General features: G+C 43.9%; 1 long non-coding RNA gene across 1 annotated transcript in view; it reads right to left on the bottom strand.

The window, feature by feature from the left end:
- Positions 1-9,577: 9,577 nt before the first annotated feature.
- The window catches only part of LOC146616473 (uncharacterized), a 44,191-nt gene continuing 42,896 nt past the window's right edge, over positions 9,578-10,872 (bottom strand). The window contains exon 3 of the long non-coding RNA XR_014906969.1: positions 9,578-10,023. This is a non-coding gene — a long non-coding RNA (uncharacterized LOC146616473). The remainder of the gene's footprint in view (positions 10,024-10,872) is intronic.

The following is a 10,872-nucleotide window of genomic DNA, read 5'->3' as shown; positions in this document are numbered from 1 at the left end:
GTGCTTCTGTTTAGTGTACCTATAGTGTCCAGTGTGTTTGCTCCTGGAGTAATGTGAGAAAGAATGTGTCCAGATTTAGCTCAAACTCTCAGCTCCACTGTTTTCTGTTACTAAAAGAACCTAAACATGAGGTGTCTGAGTCAAGTCTCTACTAGGAATACATATATACTTGTGCCCTGATGCTTTTCTGCTACTCTTGTAGATAACTACTGAAGATTCTCCCAGAATGTATGATGTTAATTCTTTCAGATATCCTTGCAGACTTTCGAAGTCTGTAAAATATAACTATGTCTGGGCGTAATCCACAAACAAGGACACTGAAGACCAGCATGGGAGCTTCTATCGCTTTGTGTGCTGACTACGCAGCATGCACAAGTCAGTAGACACAACCAGAATGTGAAGCAGATAATATATAACGAGGATGCATGGTATGCAGTCAAAAGCATCCAATCTCTGGGTGGCTACAGACTGTATACATTCTGTCAAGGATGTCTACAGAACCGAGAACATTTCCATGTAAACACACAATGCTGTGCTGTGTATCACGGGCATTTTTAGCTTGTTTTTTGAAGAAATATAAACGTCTGTGGGCAGCTGAATTGTAGCAAGAGCGTTTGACCTTGAAATCATACTCTGCTACGATATTTGCACTCCAGTTTTCACCAAAACCAAACCTTAAATAGAAAGAGGATATAAAACCTCCTCTTTGAGACGTCTTGCTGTTTGCCTCCCAGGCTGATGTGTCTTCACTGATTATATGGGGCCCCACAGCATTTGCACAAGTTCAATAATTTACCCAGAGTAAACAGTCTTTTGTCCAGCATCATGCTTCACTGGGAAAGCACAATATCCACCATCAACACATGCACACAACACAAAATCCCCACTACCACAAAATGATGTCTTTCTGTCAACTTCATGCTCTCGTCTGTCAAACTAAAAGTGTATGACAACATGTGTCTGTGAATGTAAAATAAAAACAATCTCCTCTGAGCTGACATGAGGGGGAGCACATAATTGGAGGAGTTACTGTAGCTGTAAGGGGGATTGAGGAAGGATTATGGAAAGGTAGGGAGGGCTGGGAAGGAGGGGGAGGCAGGGAGGGGGTAATCTGTAATTAGTTTGTAATTGCATCTTAGATGGTTCGAATTGCCTTTGTGCCATGATCCATGACTGACAGAGGGCATGAAGAAACTTAGTCACATAGAGTTTTTGCATAAACATGGAAAGAACCCATGACATATGACAGGAGAGCCATTAAGATCCATCACTTTACAGCTGCTTTTAAGCTTCCATAATAATTAACAAGACTGCGTGATGGATTTTGTTCACTCCATTTACTTACTCACCTTTTCATTTTAGAGTAGACACTCTGGAACGCTGTATGTGTTGTGACAACAAGGTCAAAATCTTTCACGCAATGTCGCAGCCTTCCCTGAATTGTTGGGAACAAGCTAACGCAACCCAAGCCTGATGTTGGAATTATAAAGTTTATTTGTTGTAATATCATGTTCTTTACATAACCTTGACTATACTCTTGTCGAGAAAAACACATTAATTTGTGAATTATTGCATTTCATTGACTGGTTGTCGTAAAGTTGTAACTGGACTCAAACCGCTCGCTGCAGCCTTCAGTTCATACACAAATAAGCTGCCCGTCATCCTTGCTTTATAATGTGTTTTTTAAGATTTAAGGCAGGTTTTGAAAACAATTATAACAGCATAACTTACGATAATTATGTCTGTACTGGAGTAGCAGCGCAAATGTATCTTTTTTTCCAACAAGCTTATTGGTCGTTATGCTGAATGTGACTGTGAGCTACACAGTGTACTGTATATCCAGTCTGGCTCCTGCCTGAGAAGTGCGCAGTCTAAGATTAATATCACCAAATGAATGCTGGAACATACTGCAAACAAGTATGACAGACAGCTGTCTGTGTCCTTAAAAAGGGGAACAGTCGCATGATGCTGGAGTCAACCTCAGACATTTGTCAGGGAATCAAAATGAATAAAGGTTTGTATTAACCGCGCAATCACCAACAGGAAAACACTTGTAACCTTTATGGTGGTGCCACGGGGGATGTTGTTAACATACAAGGCATTCATTGGAGCCTCAAGAGCGTCTGTAGAAAAACATTTTCCCCTAATGAAAATGACAAAAGTGTTAGACGTGTACAGTGAGGTGCTGTTTTAGAAGCTGCTTTATGGCCTCCCTTGAGTTTTACATGAGACATGGTGGCTAGGCTGCACAATGAAATAATGAACAGATACTGGGACTGCATTTAAACTGAAACTTTGCCAAGACAAGAGTGGAGCTTTCACTCCTGTCCTCATAAATCTATCACTGGATCTATTAAATGATCCTAAAACGGGCACAGGCGTTTTGTTTGTTTTTTGCTGTAGGTTACAGTAGTTGATGATGCTCGCAAGTAGCAATTTGAGAGCGGCATAAATTGGGGATTTTATGGACTCAGGTCTGCATGGTTTTATTGCAAGAGTGTAAATAAGCATGGCAATGTTTCCAATGCTACATTCTTCACAGGGTCACAGTGATGAAACACGCCACATCACAAATATTAATCTGTGTATGAATTAAATCCTGATGAGCTTTGGGAGAGCCAGAGGTGCATGGACGAAATCATGTTTTGTCATCAGGTTTTCACCAATAAAATAATAAAAAATAGCATTAAGAAGAATTAACATACTCTCTGCCAGCTCGGCAGTCACTGCAAAAAGATATTTGCTAGGGAGAAAAATCCCGCTTATGGTGAAATTCCACACGTGCTCTAAATCAAACATTTAAAAGGTAATCCACAGATGCAGCAGATACTATACAGGCAGTACTTTGTACTTAACAAAAGCCTGAACATAATGCAACCCTGCAAGATCCTATCACATATTATCCTGCTATTGTACTCTACAGAACCAGTACACAATACCTGACATACTTTCATCTGCTCTTTATTTCTTTCATGTGTGTGCACGCAAGCATGCACGTGTCTTTACGAATTAGAAGATGCACTATATTATACTGAGCATACATATATATAAAAAAAAAAAAACCCAGCACGCCCCTGCGGGCGGTTTTATCCTTCAAGCTCGGGTCCTCTACCAGAGGCCTGGGAGCTTGAGGGTCCTGCGCAGTATCTTAGCTGTTCCCAGGACTGCGCTCTTCTGGACAGAGATCTCCGATGTTGTTCCCGGGATCTGCTGGAGCCACTCGCCTAGCTTGGGAGTCACCGCACCTAGTGCTCCGATTACCACGGGGACCACTGTTACCTTCACCCTCCACATCCTCTCGAGCTCTTCTCTGAGCCCTTGGTATTTCTCCAGCTTCTCGTGTTCCTTCTTCCTGATGTTGCTGTCATTTGGAACCGCTACATCGATCACTACGGCCGTCTTCTTCTGTTTGTCTACCACCACTATGTCCGGTTGGTTAGCCACCACCATTTTGTCCGTCTGTATCTGGAAGTCCCACAGGATCTTAGCTCGGTCAGCTCGGTCAACCCCAGCGGAAGGGGCTACATGAATAGGATGAGGGACCTATGGATATATATATATATATGTATGTATATATATATATATATATATATATATATATATATATATATATAAAAACACCCAGCACGCCCCTGCGGGCGGTTTATCCTTCAAGCTCGGGTCCTCTACCAGAGGCCTGGGAGCTTGAGGGTCCTGCGCAGTATCTTAGCTGTTCCCAGGACTGCGCTCTTCTGGACAGAGATCTCCGATGTTGTTCCTGGGATCTGCTGGAGCCACTCGCCTAGCTTGGGAGTCACCGCACCTAGTGCTCCGATTACCACGGGGACCACCGTTACCTTCACCCTCCACATCCTCTCGAGCTCTTCTCTGAGCCCTTGGTATTTCTCCAGCTTCTCGTGTTCCTTCTTCCTGATATTGCTGTCATTCGGAACCGCTACATCGATCACTACGGCCATCTTCTTCTGTTTGTCTACCACCACTATGTCCGGTTGGTTAGCCACCACCATTTTGTCCGTCTGTATCTGGAAGTCCCACAGGATCTTAGTTCGGTCATTCTCCACCACCCTTGGGGGCATCTCTCATTTTGACCTCGGGACTTCCAGGTTATACTCGGCACAGATGTTCCTGTACACTATGCCGGCCACTTGGTTATGGCGTTCCATGTATGCCTTGCCTGCTAGCATCTTGCACCCTGCTGTTATGTGCTGGATTGTCTCTGGGGCATCTTTACACAGCCTGCACCTGGGGTCTTGCCTGGTGTGATAGACCCCAGCCTCTATGGATCTTGTGCTCAGAGCTTGTTCTTGTGCTGCCATGATTAGTGCCTCTGTGCTGTCTTTCAGTCCAGCTTTGTCCAGCCACTGGTAGGATTTCTGGATATCAGCCACCTCCTCTATCTGCCGGTGGTACATACCGTGCAGGGGCCTGTCCTTCCATGATGGTTCCTCGTCTCCCTCCTCTTTCTTGGGTTTCTGCTGCCTGAGGTATTCACTGAGCACTCGGTCAGTTGGGGCCATCTTCCTAATGTATTCTTGGATGTTCGTTGTCTCATCCTGGACTGTGGTGCTGACACTCACCAGTCCCCGGCCCCCTTCCTTCCGCTTAGCGTACAGCCTCAGGGTGCTGGATTTGGGGTGAAACCCTCCATGCATGGTAAGGAGCTTTCTTGTCTTTATGTCAGTGGCTTCTATCTCCTCCTTTGGCCAGCCTATTACCCCAGCAGGGTACCTGATCACGGGCAGGGCGTACGTGTTGATGGCCCGGATCTTGTTCTTACCATTCAGCTGACTCCTCAGGACTTGCCTGACCCTCTGCAGGTACTTGGTGGTTGCAGCTTTTCTAGCGGCCTCTTCATGGTTCCCATTCGCCTGTGGGATCCCCATGTACTTGTAACTGTCCTCTATGTCTGCAATGTTGCCTTCTGGTAGTTCAATCCCCTCAGTTCTGACTACCTTCCCTCTCTTTGTTACCATCCGACTACACTTCTCCAGTCCGAACGACATTCCAATGTCATTGCTGTATAGCCTGGTAGTGTGGATCAGTGAATCGATGTCTCGTTCACTCTTGGCATACAGCTTGATGTCATCCATGTACAGGAGGTGGCTGACAACTGCTCCGTTCTGTAGTCGGTATCCGTAGCCAGTCTTGTTAATGATCTCACTGAGGGGGTTCAGGCCTATGCAGAACAGCAGTGGGGACAGAGCATCTCCTTGGTAGATCCCGCACTTGATGGTGACTTGTGCTATGGGCTTGGAGTTGGCCTCTAGTGTTGTACGCCACATCCCCATTGAGTTCCTGATGAAGGCTCTTAGGGTCCCATTGATCTTGTACAATTCTAGGCATTCCAGTATCCAGCTGTGGGGCATTGAGTCATAGGCCTTCTTGTAATCAATCCAGGCAGTGCACAGGTTGGTCAGTCTGGTCTTGCAGTCTCGGCTGATTGTTCTGTCTACCAGTAGCTGGTGTTTTGCGCCTCTGGTATTCTTGCCAATTCCTTTCTGTGTCCCGCTCATGTATTGACCCATGTGCCTGTTCATCTTAGCCGATATGATGCCTGACAGGAGCTTCCATGTAGTACTGAGGCAGGTTATTGGTCGGTAGTTGGAGGGGACCGGTCCCTTCTTGGGGTCCTTGGGGATCAGGACCGTCCGGCCTTCAGTTAGCCATTCCGGGTGTCTCTCGTTAACTAGCAGCTGGTTCATTTGTGCTGCCAGACGCTCGTGGAGTGCAGTCAGCTTCTTCAGCCAGTAGGCGTGAACCATGTCGGGCCCTGGTGCTGTCCAACTCTTCATACTGGAGACCCTTTCTTGGATATCTGCCACTGTGATGGTTACTGGACCCTGTTCAGGGAGGTCGCTGTGGTCAGCCCTCAGATCCTCTAGCCACTGAGCATTGCCGTTATGGGTTGCATCCTTCTCCCATATGCTCTTCCAGTATTGCTCCGTCTCCAGCCTTGGTGGTGCTGTTCTCTTATTGTTCCCTTGCCACTGAGAGTACACCTTTGCTGGTTCTGTGGAGAACAGCTGGTTTATTCTCCTGCCTTCTATCTCTCTGGTGTACCTCCTCAAGCGGCTGGCCAAGGCTGTGAGTCTTTGCTTGGCAGTTTCCAAGGCCTCAGGTATGGACAGCTTGCTGTATTTCTTAGGCACCTTATTTGTCGCACCTTTCTGCAACTCCGTTAGTTGGCTAACCTCCCTCCGTGCTACTTTGATCTTGCCCTCTAGCCTCCTTCTCCATGGAGGGTACTGCCCCTTGTCGCTGTTCAACTTGTAGCCAAGCATTTCACTGATCACTGTTGCCGTATTGTAGATCAGCTTGTTAGTGTCGGTAATCGTGGTTGTAGGTATTGCCCGTAGTGCTGCATTAACATCATCTAGCAGACCTTCTGAGGGAACTTCACGTAATCTTGGTAACCGGCTACGCGGGATCCAGGTTTCAAGCTTGGCCATGATCCTATTTTTCGGTGTATATATATATATATATATATATATATATATTAGGGGTGCAACGATACACAAAATTCACGGTTCGGTTCGGTTCGATACTTTGGTGTCACGGTTCGATATTTTTTCGATACAAAAAAATGTTCATGCATTTTTAATTTGTCATTTATTAAAATTATAAATATATTTTTTAACTCAAAAGTACAGTTTTTAAATTTAACCCTAACCCTTGTGCGTGTTTTTTATTTTGACAGCGAATGCGCACCTGCGGACCACTTATGTGCAGCCCTGGTTATTTAGCTCATCATATTGCAGCCACAGAAATTCTTTTGTCCATGAAACCATAAAGCTGCACTTTCTTTTTGCCTCATAGTCTGATTTGTCATAACGTCTCCGTTTTGTGGTAAGCTTTTCTTTGGCTGTCACTTCTTCACCCTGACCTGTCTTATTTGGCTCAGCAGAACTGAAATGCTTTTACACACTCACTCACATAAGCTCAGCGATTCTCTGCGCGATCAACCTCTCACATGTTTAAGCTTGCTGCGGGAGATTTCACTTGTCATGTTTGCATAGTAAGCTAACGATTAATAAGACGATGTCAGAGGAATTGGTGCACAAATTATCATCACTCACAGATCAGTGCTGTCGCTCTCTATACACAGTTCGCACGATTGCAAAGTGAAAGCAAAAAAACAAGCGCAAATTCAAACGCGACTTCAATATGTCACATATTGACAGTGGCTCACCGATGCCAATGACATAATTACCCAGCTACATTCCGAAAGAATGCAAAAGCATTGACATATATTTTTCCTACTTTTTGACTTTACACACAAGATTTGGCAGGTAGTATTTTCCATAGAGACTTGGTTTTGCTAATTGTGAGTCAGCTCCACAAATCTGCCAGTGGTTAGCTTGGAATGTTAGCTGATAAAGGGACAACTACAATTCAAAAGAAAGACCACTCAGCATTGGATTTATTCCCAAAAACCACATGACCTCCATGAATCAAGTGCACAAATGAACCTCTATATGCAGGATTATATGGAGGCTATTATACAGAACCAGTGAGGGCTCATAACTACCCATAGATCAGTCTAATGCTTTACTTTAGTTTCTACATTCTGATCCAAGCAATGAGCGGAAATATCATTCCAGATTCTCAGTCATTTGTTAGTAACTAAGCAGTTTTTCATATCCCTAATAGTAAAATGTGAAACAGACTTGTATTGCCATCACAGTGTGAAGGCGCTGAAGCAAGAAGCAGCCTGTATCACACTTTATCAGCAGCCAAACTGAATTCGAACAACTTCATGCAGTCATTCTCTTATTTACTTCACTGCAACTCCAATCAGTAAATAAATCCTATCAATAGATAAAGACATACTCAATCTCCACTCGATATGCAGCTGCAATAACGATCAAAAACATCCATCACGTGCACTCAAGACATCTCTGTTATCTCCACACAGTGACTTAGACACTCGACCGGTGCAACAATTTGCCAGAGCCTTATTTATCCCAGCTGCATTCCTAATACTATAGATTTCTAAACAGTTTTTAAAAAGAATATCTGAAATCTATTTACTGAGGTTCTGCTTCCACCTTGTTTCAGGCGCTTAGGGGCTTCCTGCGTGTTGTTGCACGTACATTATATAACTATTTCACAGCTCACTTTAAATGTCAGTAAATAACATGCAGCTCTGTGCTGATCCCAAAGCTTCCAACGATACTAAATATGTCAGGCAGAATAATGATGATTTCGATGCAAAAAAAAAAATGTTTTGAGTGTGAATGCCAAAAACGTCTTGTACATTCCTGACAGTAAAAGTGTGCTCTGAAGTACAACAAGATAAATCACTCAAAGTGGAAAAGGCGGCACTCCATGAAGGCATGTTTGTGAGTATTTAATTATAATTCCAGGGCTGGATCGAGCTCCTGCAGCCACACAGTAAAGAATATGATGATTTTAATGAGCCTGAAGCAAGTTACAGGGAATTAAATTTTGAAATAGTAGAAAGGGAGCCTTTTTTGGGGGGGGGTATGCAGAAAGAACATCAACTCCAGCCTATTTCAACACAGCTATTAGAGTCAATTTAATACTTAAGACTTATATAAGGAAAATGAACATGTGTTAGAAGGCATGAGACAAGTACAGCTGAAACAACCAGTGCCACCTTAAAGTGATTTTTCATATTTGTTTAATTTACAAAAAATCAACATCATAATGATTTTTAAACAAATGTAATGAGCAATTATACATAGACAGCATTTTAACCGAGCATTTTATGGTGTGGCATGTATACTTTCACATAATAGATCTTCCTATTTCTATTACTTTGGACTTGAATTAAAAAGAAACTAAGTAACTTCAGTAAAGAAAGACACGTTGTAGTAAAAGTCAGTAGGTGTACTTACTAACTGACAACTTGTGTAATGTGAAACTGTTATGAATGGTGGGAGGAGCCAGAGATGCTGATCATACCAGCACCACAAACTGTATAAAAGATGGGAGCAGCTTGCTGATTTAAAAAGAGAAGCCAAACCAGAATACCTCCATTCTCTCTAAAGGTCAGCAGGGGGCGGCTCCTCTGACTACAAAAAAAAACACTTCCTGTTGTATAGACATCTATTTGAAATTGGCTCTCAGCTCCCTTGCTTTGTGACCTCAGTAAGCACTGTTGACTTCACTGGCTCATTCACCACTTTCAGTTCATAATAAAAACTTGACATGCTAATCGTTAGGCTCAGAAGGAGAATCATCTAGGGCTTGTGGTTTGCTCAGTTTCACAGTTTGACAGTAACCACTGACACGTCACATCCAGCTTAAAAAACACCAAGAAGGTGACAGTGAAAATGCTCAGCTCAAGGCTTCATAACCAATGGGTGACCTCACTGTGGCTACGTCCATGTTATTTATGGTCAACACTAGAGAGTGAGCCATTAATGAAGCTGTAAAGAGGTGAGCATGCAGAGCAAAAATATAACTTGCAGGGAAAAAATACTAAAACATTTTAAACATTATTTTTCTAGCAAAATGTTTCTATCAAAATTTTACTGAAGCAATAAGAAAGAACAAAGTGTTGATCACAGATTACATACAATTTTTTTATATAGAGACAATTCACAACGTCTTCAGACACTTTATCAAACCTATGAGAAGCATTTGCAGTGGTGTGGAAAAAAAACTCCCTTTTAACAAGAAGAAATCTCCAAAAGAAGCAGGCACAAGGAGGGGCAGCAGTCTGCTGTGGTTGAATGTGCGGTGAGGTAAAAGAGAAGAGAAAAAAGGAGAGTATAGGGAGACTAAAACAAAAGAACTATAACAGAGAGAAGACAAAATTTAATGGCATGTAAAAGTGGCAGATTAACAGATTAGCAGATTAGAGAATAAGAAGAAGGGGTGAAGGAGAAGTGTTCAGTGCTTCATGCGATTAATCTACATGCTCAGCAATCACCCAAATGAAAATAACAGGGAGGACAGGACTCCCGGAGTCATTCCCCATGTTGGAGCAGAGCTAGTGGATATGTGATAGAAACTTCAACACGCTGTGGACATCCAGAGGGACAATGTGAGGGTCTGAAAGACAGAGAGAAAAATTCATGTTGATATTTAAAGAACCAGGTCCAAGAACAGGGTCAAAGATCAGTGGACAATCACAGCAATGCTGAAATTGTGAATGAAATGATTTTGACAGCGTGTGAAAGGGAAAGTGATGATGCACTGAAAACAGCTGGATAAGGGCAGAATCTTCCTGCCTGAACGTCTGCTTTGTGGTAGAGGTCAGACACAGGCCAGAGAGCATGCACAACCGGACTGATATACTCAACATGTCACATCAGGCACAGGTGAGCCCCGAGACAAAAGGACAGGGAGGAATTCTGAATTGGAAAGTGAGCAGGAAAGAGAGGGAGATTGAGAGAAAGCCCTATTTTTCTTTCCATGGTTTCCATAAAGGCAAGCTCTCTGATTGCCTGTGTCAAAGTGACAGAGTCTTTTATGAGCACTTGGCGGGTCCCCGCCCTGGTTTGTATTGCTGGGCAGTGATAGCAGCGGCCATTGTTGGACTAAGGAGAGAGGAGCGGCCCCGTGCTATTGAGAGGGGAGGAGCCCAGCCCCACTTGCCCGTCCGAGGCAGTGTGTTGGTTGAATAGGCAGCTAAGGTGTCCATGCCCCCCAGTGCCCTTCAGTGTGGGAAAGCCAGTGCAGAAAGCACCTGCAGCACCTTGACAGCAGCTGACACAGGATTGCGTGCTAGTTCTGGACGCACAGGCCACGTGACCTGACACTCCATGCTGACGGGTACACTAGGAGTGTCACACTCCCATGCCGTGTTAACATCTCTGGTCAGAGATCAAACGGATCAAGTTCACACACACCATAACATAGGATACACACTGCATTGTGCATGCTCATAGAGATATAGTA

This window comes from Diplotaxodon limnothrissa, linkage group LG16 (assembly GCF_057381915.1).
Source record: "Diplotaxodon limnothrissa isolate DT_005_m linkage group LG16, D_limnothrissa_male_GT1.1, whole genome shotgun sequence".
NCBI lineage: Eukaryota > Metazoa > Chordata > Actinopteri > Cichliformes > Cichlidae > Diplotaxodon > Diplotaxodon limnothrissa.
This window is presented reverse-complemented; position numbering and strand designations above follow the sequence as displayed.